The sequence below is a fragment of the Pogona vitticeps genome, chromosome 3, assembly GCF_051106095.1.
Source record: "Pogona vitticeps strain Pit_001003342236 chromosome 3, PviZW2.1, whole genome shotgun sequence".
NCBI lineage: Eukaryota > Metazoa > Chordata > Lepidosauria > Squamata > Agamidae > Pogona > Pogona vitticeps.
In genome coordinates this window covers 232,706,218-232,718,995 of record NC_135785.1, presented here as the reverse complement: position 1 = coordinate 232,718,995, position 12,778 = coordinate 232,706,218, and the positions used below count along the sequence as shown (strand labels likewise).

Below are 12,778 nucleotides of genomic sequence, written 5' to 3'. Positions count from 1 at the left end.
TTCTGTCTCTCCTTCACAGGCTCAGTTGGGAGTTTGATTCTCCACTGTGCCTCCTTTGAGTAGAACCAGCCTGTGTAGCCTTGGGCAACCTGCACAGTCCCAAGGTCCCAAGTCACTGCTAGAAGAAGGAAATGGTAAACCATTTCTGAGTACTCTCTACCTGGAAAACCCTGAAAAGGGTCACCATAAATCAGAATTGACTTGATGGCACATCATCATCATCATCATCATTACAAAATAGATTCTGTTTAGCATTCTCCCAATTGCTTCAAAATTGCTTACAGATAAGTAATCAAGACTGGGGTAGGTGTCACCCATCTAGGTGGAGAGATTCTAAAAGTGGACTCAGTTTGTGTAACAAAGATCTACTCCTTAATCCACCACAATCTGAATTTTGTACAGTTCTGGTAAGTGTGTAATCCTATACGTGTTTACTTATGAATTTATAAACTTACTTTAAAAAAAGAGTTATTAGCATGACTTGATTTTCTCTGAAACCATTTGCTCTTACTCATTGTCTGAATTTTTGTGTTCTATTACTTGTTACTTTTATGCTCTTCTCATCTTTTTTTTAAATCTAAAAAGTGAAAAAAATAGCCAAACATGGAAAATAAGTCTTCCCCCCAATGTGCCCAATTATTTTGGTCCATCCTTTAATTAAGGGGACAGAACAATTCCTTCCTTCCTTCCTTCCTTCCTTCCTTCCTTCCTTCCTTCCTTCCTTCCTTCCTTCCTTCCTTCCTTCCTTACTTACTTACTTACTTACTTACTTACTTACTTACTTACCCACTTACCCACTTACCCACTTACCCTTTGTCCTTAAAAAGCCCAAAAGGACTGCTGCTGTTAGCTGGAAAAATAATATATTACATGTAATGCTTTTACTTGTTATGCTGTTACTTCAATTTTGGTTTCTTCCTTTGGTTTCTTCCCGAGTCTACCATGGGCTTTAGACAACATTCTATAGCTGCTACAGCTTATTAATATGATAGTATACATTGTAAATAAGATAAAATTTGATATTCGCAGGGTGTGGGCAGCATACAAGTCGAACAGACAAACAAACAAACATTTATTATAGCAAAGTGTGATTTAAAGATGTTATCCTACTGCATGGTAAGACAGAGTTCATAAAGCTCATGGACATAAAGTTCAGGATATAAATTAATACTTTGCATCTCTTTTACTCTGGATGATGTGGGGCAGACACCTGCTCCTCATATGACTGTTCAGAAAGAGAGATTCGAGGCAGATAATGAGAACAAGAAATTAAATTCTAGGTCTTATTGGCTAATTAAGCACGAAGAAATCACCAGATGCAGAGTGTATGCACCCTATAGTTCTTAAAGAATTCAGACATTGCTCATTTGATAACAAAAATATGTAACCTATCCCTAAGATCTAGTACCGGTAGGTAGAATTTTATTTAAAAAATCAAAAAAGGATCTGTGAAATTACAGGTCAGTTATTTTACTGTTTGCCTGGAGTCATTTGGTGAAAAGTGTTTCTAGGGATAAAAATTATCAAACATATAGTAGGAAAGAATCGGCATGGCTTCTGTGCCTTACTAATTTGTAAGAGTATTCTGAAAACAATAATATGCATGTGGTTAGCTAGACATTTTAGTGATACTTGCAAACAGCTTTTGATAAAGTTCTTCAGTAAAGGTTTCTGAATGTACTTAGTAAGGGAAGAAGAGAACTATGCTTTTTATGGATAGTAAAGTAGCTATAGAATAGGAAGTAGTCAGCTGGCATATGTGGACAGTTCAGTAGATTGATGTAGATCTCCCAGATACAAGTATTGGAGCTAAGAGTTTTGTGAAACCAGGCAATGACCCAGCACATTCCCCAGCCCACCAGTAACATACACCAACATTTACTATAATGCCTTTATTGCAGAATGAATTATTGATGGATAATGAAAGGCCATACAGTACTTGGACTGCTTGCAGCAGAACAGCATTGATGTAGCATAAGGGGCGAATCCCCGTATCAGGTGACCCGTCTGCCAACCAGTGTAACCCTCCAAGCCCAACATGGAGCAACCAAGGATGAGTGACCTCTTTGGGTATATACCTTCTAGATTCCCTCTGGTGGCCAGTTCTGGAAATTACATTATGGAAATATGTATTTCTGGTTTTTTTTTCATTTAATATTTTAAATATTTTCAGACTGTGGATAAACAAAACTGTGGATACTGATCTTGTGGATATGAGAGGCCTGCTGTAGTACTGCAGTTTAGCCACTGTGCCATGAGCATGGGATATTGAACGTTTGTTAGGAATTCTATAGTCATATGGAATATTTGCATGGCCTTTTTACATTCAGTATTATAATACCTTTATACAGTATACAAAAATTGTTGGTATGTTGTGTACAATTCTGATTGCTGCTACTGCCTCTAAAATTATATTAGGGGAGTATGTGTTGTGGTTGTTTAATCTGCTACTGCATATTTTACGCTGGGGGGGGCTATTTATAACTAAGTTATAGTTATTGCACATTTAATTGTTGAAAGAAATATTATATGGTGGTGTATATAAGCTAAAATATTATATGGTGGTGTGTATAAACTAAAACGTTTGGTGTGTTATAAGTGGAGTGGTTGTTGAATTAACCTGTATGCTTTATGAGTATCTGATATATAAATGTAACTATATAATAATAATGTGTGCTGTCCAGTCAATTCTGACTTATAAAGCACACTACTTATATACCACCCCATAGTGCTTAAAGCACTCTTACAATTTAATTATGCAGGCTACACATTGGCCCCCACCCCAGCAAGCTGGGTACTCAATTTACCGTCTTCTGAAGGACGGAATCCTGTACAGCTGTTTAATCACTGTGCCACATATGGTGACCCCTTCCATGCATTTCTAGGTGGCGAATAAACAGAAGTAATTTACCATTTCCTTTAGGAAGCACCCTGGAACTTTTTAGCTTGTCTGTGATTACACAGGTAGATCTTCTTTCAGGAGGCACAGTAGGGAATCAAACTTCCAACCTGTAGTTCCACAGCTAGAACTCACTAAACCAGATTTCATGATAGTGAGGACATTTCCTATGTGCAAAAAAACATCATTTTACCTCAAGCCACCCAGTTTTATGTGATTAGCCATGATGAGCAAGAATCAAGAACATAGACAGTGGAACACATGTGTGCCTTCCTTTTGGTCTCTGTCTCTGCCAACTCAAAGTACTGTTGCTTACCTTCAGATGCCTACATGGCTTAGGACCAGACTTTTGTTGAACTGCCTTCACTTATACCAGTTCATCGCATCTTTGGATTAATCATTGGAAGGTCTCATCTAGATAGACTTCTTCTGAGGAAGAGTAGAAGTTCAATGTGGAAATTGCCATTTTGGTTATGGCACCCTGTCCTTCAAACGCATCTTGTAGAGAAATTTGCCTCTGTGCACATATAGTTCATTGTTTCTATTCCCCCAGTTTTTACAATATTCTAAAGGTACTTTAACTTTTTTTTAAAAAAAAATCCTTTTTTATGTTGATTGTTTTACATTTTTCAAAAATAGTCTTTTATCTTGATCTTCTTTATTAAGAGTATTTTTGGGGTATGTGGGTAAACATGTTCAGAATGATGCATACTGTTATATGTTGTACTTGCTGAAATACAACAGAGCACATAGCATTTCCTTTGTTAAATCTTCCTCATATTTCAACTATAATTCTATAGGGATATGGAACATTCACATGGCCCTTTTACGTTCTGGTTATCCCCTGCTGATATAAATCAAATACACTGTCCTCTTATTATTTGTCAGGTTTTAAAACTCCAATTTTAATCACTTCATACAGGTATCTAATTTGAATCAGGCTGGCAAGCTGCAGGGCTCTTGTGCTTGTTTAATTGGTATCTTTCTCATCACATTTGAATGAAGTTGCACATGCACTGCAGGACATCAGTAGAGACAACTGAATAGTCAAGGCTGTCACTTTGGAAACAGGATGGGGAGATGCAGCCAAGCTAAAGAAAGCTGGGGTCAGATAGATCTTTTGTGTCTGTGTTTCTGTCTGTTTGGACAGGTTGTGCAATTCTGTGAGACTAGTTTGACAGTGACTGATGCCAGATTCACTGGTTTTAGCTTTGTTTCAAGTTCTACTATTTGTGTGTATATATGACTAGTTTCAACTGAAGTGCAAATATCAGGAGGCAGTGGAACCCTCATAGTGTATTGTTGTATCCAATGCATGGTTTGGCTTGGTCTGTAAGTCCAATGTTGGGATCTTAGGCTAAAAGGCCAGAAATGTGCCATTTTCAAACGCTAGCTAATCAAAGTGTACTGGGTTGACTGCATGAAGATTTTTTTTTTCTTGAGAAGCTTCATGTTTCCTTCACAAGTATTACTGTTTTTATCTCCTGTTTTTAAATGTACAACTTAAAATAAGTTCTTCTTTGTGGCCTCTGTGAATCACACCCTGGGTGATCCGTGCCTACGTGGAGCCTCATCGGAAAGTTACAGAGATTCTGTGGTAGCAAAAAACACATTAGAATAAGGCCCCTCCCCTTCGTATAAAAGCAAAGCAAAGTGTGCTACTTATATACCGCCCCATAGTGCTTCAAGCACTCTCTGGGCAGTTTACAAGTTAATTATGCAGGCTACACATCCCCCCCCCCCCCCAGCGAGCTAGGTACTCATTTTACCGACCTCTGAAGGATAGAAGGCTGAATCAATCTTGAGCTGGCTACCTGGGATTGAACTCCAGGTCATGAGTACAGTTTTGGCTGCAGTACAGCAGTTTAACCACTGCGCCACGAGGCTCTTTGTGTACCTTGGTGCCAAGGCTCCCATTTCAGTTTCTTTCAACCGCCTCGTGGTGCAATGGTTTAGATTTAAGAACTGTCAGTGATTAGGGCCTCATTGTCTTAAATAACTATATTATATTCCCATTTATATGTTGCTATTCTGCATACAGAGCTAAAGGCAACATGAGTGAGCAGATAGTTTGTAGACCTGTAATAGCAAGTTCATTGCTTCTTGTGAAACTCATGCATCTAATACAGCAAAGGTTCTTAACCTGTGATCTGTGGACTCCTGGGCAGGCTACAATGTCCTCACAAGGGGTTAGGATCTTTTGCAGTTAGAATAGAAAGAAAGAAAGAAAGAAAGAAAGAAAGAAAGAAAGAAAGAAAGAAAGAAAGAAAGAAAGAAAGAAAGAAAGAAAGAAAGAAATCTTAATTTTCCTTGCTTGTTTGTGTAAAATGTGACTTTTCTAACCTATTGCCTCCATTAAAAACAAACAAAAGGGAAAATTGGTTCTGAAAATAACTGTTTGATAGCAAATAGCAGTTTGATGTATTTGCACATGGTGAGAACATGCAAGTGAATTATGCTGAGTGGCTGAGAGACAGCACATGACCTTTCTTGTTACTGCAGAGACAATCAGAAGCCGCAGGAAGAGAGTTGGAATCACTGTCAGTGTGAGTGAGTGTTCAGATGAACTTCATGATTGTGTTTCTTTTTCAATTTCTGTATAGTTATTGTTGGGTAAAGTAACTTTTTGATATTATAGCAGTGAATTTCATAACAATACATTTTGGCTGAGCCTCAGAATGGATTGGCATCTTAATTTGAAATGTAAAAGAACTGATGCTGTTGATTGTGGGGGCATCTTATTCCAAGCGAAATAAAACTTCTTTCAGTCATCTTAAAAAGTGTTGCCATTATAGCAAGGAATATCTATGAAACCATTAATGAGAAACTTTAAAGAAATATTTGGTGCACTTCAAGGTTTTAACTCTTGAGTTAAGTCTTGGTGGTCCATGGCAACAAAAGATACTTAAAGGGACCCAATAATAAAGAAAAGGTTAAGAAACTGCTGCCACACAGTATAGAGCTAGCAACTGTATTCTAGATTGATACAAAGTTACAGTTAACTCGATTGTGCCATTTTGAAAGTGCTTCTGCATGTTAGGGAACCTTTCTCTGCTTATTTAAGTGAAATTGTACATGCACTGCATTTGTAATTCTTTCCCACATGGTTCTACTAAATTGTGGGGGGATTATCCATGCGAACATTACATTTCCTCTGGAAACCTACAGTTCTGGCATAGGTGCATGCTTTGAAATCTGTTTAACCCACAGGGAAGCTGATTATAGGCCTCAGGCCAGCAGTGAAGCCCTATATGGGATGAATGTGTTTTAGAGGCAATCGTACTGTGCTTGTAACATATAAATTGGTGTTAAGAACTGGTATCTTCAAAGAGAATATTCAAAGAACTGCACTAGTATAAACCCACTTATTTTTCTTCTGGTTTTAGAACTGAAATTTAGCTACTGATAGTCATTCTTAATGTATCATTTCCTTCAAATCACATGCACATAAGTCTGTCTGCTAGGGCTGGTTACACTAATTGGTTGTCATGACAAGAATGTTGTTAACTTGGAGCAAGCTATGTTACTGAATACCAGAAGGGTTGAAATAAAAGGTTCAGTATTCCTTCAAGTGGAATATAATTTTCATTATACTTTTTCAAGCTGCACTCAGCTCACAGAAGATTCTTCCTACTAACAAAGATACTTTATACTTTTAGGTGACTATGGGACCATGCTGAGTTAATTGTCTTAGACCCCTTTGTCGCTGCTGTTGTTACTAATGTGTATTTCAGTAGCTGATAATATGCGGTTCAAGAAAACAGATACTTCTTTGTTTATGCAGCACCATAACTGTTACATAATTACAAGAATTACAGCTAGAATCTTTCATTTCAGTGAAGTTACCTCTTATAAGACACAGGGGAATTTGTACTATGTCTACTTCAAGATGCCTTGTGTTAACTACTAGGTATTTTGGTCCCTGGCCTACTTTCCCACTGAATACATGTGCAGAAAAGAATGTTAATCAACAACAAAGGAAGAAAAAAAAGAATGTGTAGAGCATATTACTGTAAACATTAAGATAGACAATAAAACAAATTTTAGTATATATCAAAAGGAGGAAACCAGCAAAGAGATGGTTAAATATGTAGGTAATGAGGAAGTGGAGTATGCGTTAAAGTTAAATTGAGAAATTGAACAGTAGCTAAGAGAATTAATTTGCATGGAAGATGCAGAATAGGTACTTATGCCTGAACTGACTTCTTTAAAGTAGGGAGTATGAAGCACTACAGATCCTGAAGCTGAGGCTGCAGTACTTTGGCCATCTCATGAGAAGAGAAGACTCCTTGGAAAAGACCTTGATGTTGGGAAAGTGTGAAGGCAAGAGGAGAAGGGGACGACAGAGGATGAGATGGTTGGACAGTGTCATCGAAGCAACCAAGATGAATTTGACACAACTACGGGAGGCAGTGGAAGATAGGAGGGCCTGGCGTGCTCTGGTTCATGGCTTCACGAAGAGTCGGACACGACTAAACGACTAGACGACGATGACGATGAAGGACTAAGTCAAATAGAGGCAGTGAGACATTAAATTTTTTTAATCACATGGGATTTGGCATCTGCCAGTGTTCTGAAATGAGTAAATATTGCATAGTTAATTTGATGAGAAACAATTTGTAAATTCTAGGTAAATTGGTGCAAATCATTGTTAAAAACAAAATTATCAACCTTTCAGAAGGACAAGTCCTGCTAAATAAGAATAAACATTTCTTGAAAAGTAAGTCCTACATCACTGAACTTGTAGAGTTCTTTAAGACCATCTACAAGTCTATGGGCGATGGAGTGATTTGGTAGATATTGGTTACTTGCCCTTTCAAAAAATTCCTAATGTAGGCTGGTGAATACATTGGTTCTCTTGTATATTGGCAATAAATTCAAGAACAATGAATGGTAGGAAAAAAATGGATAGTCATAACTAGGATAAGAAAAAGAAAATAGTTCCATGCACGTTTGTATTGGAAATGATTCATAGATAACCTGAAGCTTGTTATTAGGGAAAGGACTGATATATAACACAGCCAATATTGCAATATCTCCAAATAAATTTATGGTGTGTCAGCATTGGAGTAAGGTACCCAGTGTGGATTAGTGGATAGCTCAGAGATTTGGGTTCAGGTCCCCATTTGGCCATGGAAACTCACAGAGGGTGGGTGGCTCTAGTAAAAAAAACCCTACTCAAATATCGTACTTACCTTGAAAATCCTATTAAGGTCACTGTAAGTTGGATACAGCTTGACAGTGCATAATGCACACAACATTGGAGTATAGTATACAGTTTTGGTTATTCCATATAAGAAAATGTATACACCTGGAAAACGTGCAGAAAATATTGTTCAGTATAATCAAGGGACTATAACATCTTTGTTTTGGTAAAAGAATTCAGTCTTTAAGGCTTTTCAGTTGAGAAAAAAGCCAGCTAGAAATATTTAAAGTTTAATGCAATGACATGTAGCATGAAAACGTGGATAAAAGAAATTCCCCACCCCATAAGTCTAGAAGTACAAGATCACCCAAAGAAATAGTTTGGCAGAAAATGCAGAATAGACAATAGGAAATACTTGAACTAGTAAATAATTTGTGGAGTTTGCTGCCCCACATTGTGGTAGTGGCCACTTGATTAGAAGATATTAAGAGGGGATTGGATACATCCTTTGTGGATAATTATTCCCATGCCTTCTAGTCATGACAGCTATATGCAGCCTCCAGATTTCTGCTGGATTGCGCTGGAAGAGAGCTTTTGCACTCATGCCCTGCTCATATGTACCTCCCAGAGGCATCAGTGTGGCCATTGTGGGAAATATGATGTTGAGTCTACTGGTTTGCTCCAGCAGGTTTCTTCTTATACGTATTTTTAATTGGCTTTTATAAAATTAGAGCTATTTAATTTTGCTCAAAATGGTGTTTGGAATGTTAATAGGATTGTGTATGTCAAGAAGGTTTATATAGAATATTCTCTCCTCCCCCCCCCATTTATCTCTGAACCAGTGTGTAAGGAAGTTTCTTTTCTATTTTAACACCATAATATATGCCTTTTCCCTTAAAAGGGAGAAACAATTACCAGCAAAAGATCAGTTAGAATTATGAGAAATCTGCATGAAGCACATTGATTTGGATCTGATTCATGTTAGACTCTTAATGCAAGCATGTGTGGAATCTATTGCAGGGCTGCCTATCTTGGCCTCCCCCTCCCAAAAAAAAACACACAAAAACACAATGAGGTGACCAGTCCTGGGAGTCATTTTCTTAGCCCTAGCTGCTGCTGCCATCTTATCCCATCCCCGCAAGCTGTGCCCCCTCCTTCTCTAGCAACAGTATATTTGTTGATGCCTTTTGGACAGGTAAACTCCTATCTCTTCTGGGCACAGGCTGACAAATGTGAAGAAACTTAAGAATTCTTGTAAGAAATATACTATTTCTTCTCCATTTGCCAATCCCTACTTTCTGGCAGAAATAAGTGGGTATTGGCAAATGGAGAAGAAATAGCATATTTCACCTTCCTTCCTTCCTAAGTAAGGGACAGCATAAGAGTAGCTTAAGCTGTTTAGTAGAACAGGGATATAAAATTCTGGCTTTTCTATGCAGTACTTTAAGAATTTGAACTTATGCCAACAGTGTCAGTTCATTATTTTATCAGTAAGGCCACAGTATTTCTCTCTTCTAGTAAAATGTACATTATACTGTTGGGCCAAATTCCCTCAGAAATCTGTACTTCCCTGTGCAAACTCAGAAAATGGTTTCTTTCTTTCCAGACCAATGGGGTTTGTCATGCCCTTATTATGCAACTAGTTTACAGGAGCTCATCCTTCCTTCCAATCTTTCCAGTGTATCTTCAAACATTCATTTTCTATCCAGTTACTTATCTGGACTCTTGTTCTAGTGGCAGCCATTGATTGGAAAAAAGTAGCAAGGTCTCTCTCTTTTTTCTTTTCCAGAATCTGGCATTGTTCTTGGGGTTAGAAATAGAATCCTCTATTTTCTCATAATTCTGTCATTACAGCAGCAAAAAAAGGCAAGTAGATGAGTGGGAGAGAAGACTGAGTTCTAGTTAGGATTAATTCTGAGATGAAGATGATCTTTTGAGGCTATAATGTTTGCATCATCATCTTTTGAGGCTATAATGTTTGCATTATCTTTGAAATTAGCGTTACAAGCCTGTAAGGTAGGTGTGTGTTTCTACGTGCATGCTACTTTAGAATGAAAAGATAAGTTCCTGGCCCTAGCAATGTACAGTCTGAACCATAGATGCATGAGAATAACGAACGTAGAGGAACTGAAGTAGGGTAAAGAGTAGAAGACAATGAAAACTATAGACTGGGAAGGACTTCCGGCTGTATTTAGGTATGGAAAAGATATTTGCTATATTCCTTGTTGATTCAGGGTGTCATAGCATGACTAGATGAGAGATTTTGTAATCCATAAGATCGTTTGCTTCAGCATAAGAGAAAAGTAGTATTCGTCTCATCAAGATTTTGCAGTTTACCAAAAATGGGGTTGTCTTTACAAAATTAATGTACTTTCTCTTTAAGAAGCAAAGCACTCCCCACACTGCAATCACAGAAGGACTAGCTGATTGTTGTGATCCAGAGAACCTATCTGGAACTGTAGATTTCTAAAAAATAACAAAGCATCAGGTATTCCAGTTTCATACAATTGGGCATATTACATAGTTTGCATTAAAGCATAAAGTCGATAGCAACTGAAAACATCTTGCCCTTTCACAATATGGGGTGGTAATGGGATGCAGTTCCTCATCCTTTCCTGTAAAGTCTGGATTCAGTGGCCTTATAGGCCCCTTCAACTACATTCTTCTATGATGAAACAAGCTAGGATGTACATCTCTAGTTGTAACTACTTTATGTTTGTATTTATGTATCAGATTACAAGGTATTCTTGTACTTTTGACCACACTTTAAAGGAATTTCCTGATAAGAACTGATTAGTAATGAAATAGGTTGTCTCTGAAGGTGGTGGACTCTCCTTTGTTATAGGCTTTTAAACATTGCTCAGGCATGCTCTACCTGTAGATTTCTTGCATTGGCAAGAGGTCAGACTACATGATCTTTGGGTTCTTTCCATTATTCTATGATTTTATAATTCTACTGGACATGTGTATATGCAGATATGTACATAGCTGTGCTCCTGTCAACATTTTCAGGGTTAGAGTGACTTTGGGGTATACTACTTATATTAATACCCTGTTTCTCTCTTGAAGTAGCTAAAATAAGGAATATCTTCAAAATGTCTCATATGCTTCTAATCATTCTCTGCCTGCGCATTTACTAGTAAAATCATTTGTCACTAGCAGGAGTGTGAATCTTTTATTCACATGGTCATTTCACTAAATACCTTGTAAATACCTTTGGTTGTTATGGGCACATTTGCTCATGGGATAGCCACAGAAAATTATATGACCCCCCCTTTTCTTTTGTACTTATTCTGTATCAGTCTCTCTCATCTTCTTAATTGTAGAATGTTCTGCTAACCTGAAAACTGAGCATATTCAGTTCTAGAATGTAGATCAATGAAAGGTTGAAGAGCTCATATGTTAATAGATTAAGGACATATTTTGATCCTTATTCCCCACCTCAGCCCGGCAAACTGAAAACCTCTGTTTATGAAACCCTGACAAGCTTACTAATAATGTATCGTTAGAAGATTTGGTTGTTACTCACCTGTGAGATGTTTGTGTACATTTTTCTGTCTCTGTAGCTCAGAAGGAAAATTATAGAAACTTGTGCTACTCAAAATATTTACAAATTGAGAACTGGGTGGGGTGGGAAGCCTTTAGATATGGCAAAATGTTTTAAAACTTATTTTACTCATCCAAATCATGATGTATCTTTTTTTAAAAATCAAATTGAGTGTGACCGAAAAGGGCTACTACCTTATAGTTTTAAAAATCATGTTCTCTTTACAATTTGAAAAATGGATTATTTCTGTTCTTGTTATAGTATGTACTATATGTATGATCTTATGTACTATAGTACATGTTGCACCTGTTCAGACATAAGTAGAGGACATTATTATAGCTGTTGTGGAGACAGGATTCCTAATATATATGTGTTTGGGGGAAGGGAATGCTTGGAGAATTGCCCTCTCTTAATTTGTTTACTGGCAGCCTTTTCTAGAGCTTCCCTCCTCCGAGCAAGATCAGTTTTCCCTGCTCCACTATTGTCGGGGAAATCTATCTTCAGGAGTTGCTTTCTTAAAAAGATCTCATGCTCAGTAATCAGTGGGCTTTGTGTCGTTTGCCTGTCAAAAGAGATATGTTTACACCTTCCATGCATGTGTTAAAAGCTATCAGGTTACAAAGCAGAGTGGCTGATGCCTTCCAGCCCTCCCTGCTAATATGCACAAAAATGTATTTATGATAATTATGTGGACTGCCTGGAACAATGCATTCCAACATCCTGTAACATAAATAAGGAAGGTGGGGCCAGCTGACATTAAACGGCTTGTTTGCCAGCAATCCTGATCCCCACTATATATATATCTGTATTTGTATCTATGCCCGTTCTGTTACACGGTCTCAGCCTGGCAGCGTTGAACCTGTTGCTGCATTAGCTGAGTTGTATTTTGCTAGATAGGGGAAGGAGGGTTGTCTGCTGTCTGGTAGGAGGGCTTTGTCTGTGTGTGCTTTTCTCCCTCTCTCTCTCTCTCTTTCTGTCTCTCACACTCTCGCTTGCTCTCTCTCTCTCTCCTCTCTCTCTTTCTCTCGTCTCTGTGGTTTGTAAGGTAGGTTGCAGTGTGTGTATATACACAACATCAAGAGCAGGAAAATGGACTCATTAGGGAGGCAGGCAGTCATTACCATTCACACTGCACTTCCAGGGAGACAGCGACTATGAGGAGACACACTGAGGACTGGGGAACAAG

General features: G+C 37.9%; 1 protein-coding gene across 10 annotated transcripts in view; it reads left to right on the top strand.

The window, feature by feature from the left end:
- The window catches only part of ZBTB20 (zinc finger and BTB domain containing 20), a 675,920-nt gene that overhangs the window by 24,090 nt on the left and 639,052 nt on the right, over positions 1-12,778 (top strand). For 8 of the 10 annotated variants that reach the window (XM_072993813.2, XM_072993814.2, XM_078389964.1 and 5 more), the window contains exon 1: positions 1-12,778. This exon is cut by the window's left edge and continues 24,090 nt beyond it. The exons of the other annotated variants lie outside the window; for them this stretch is intronic. The gene's annotated coding sequence lies outside the window, so the exon portion shown is untranslated. 10 annotated transcript variants of the gene reach the window in all.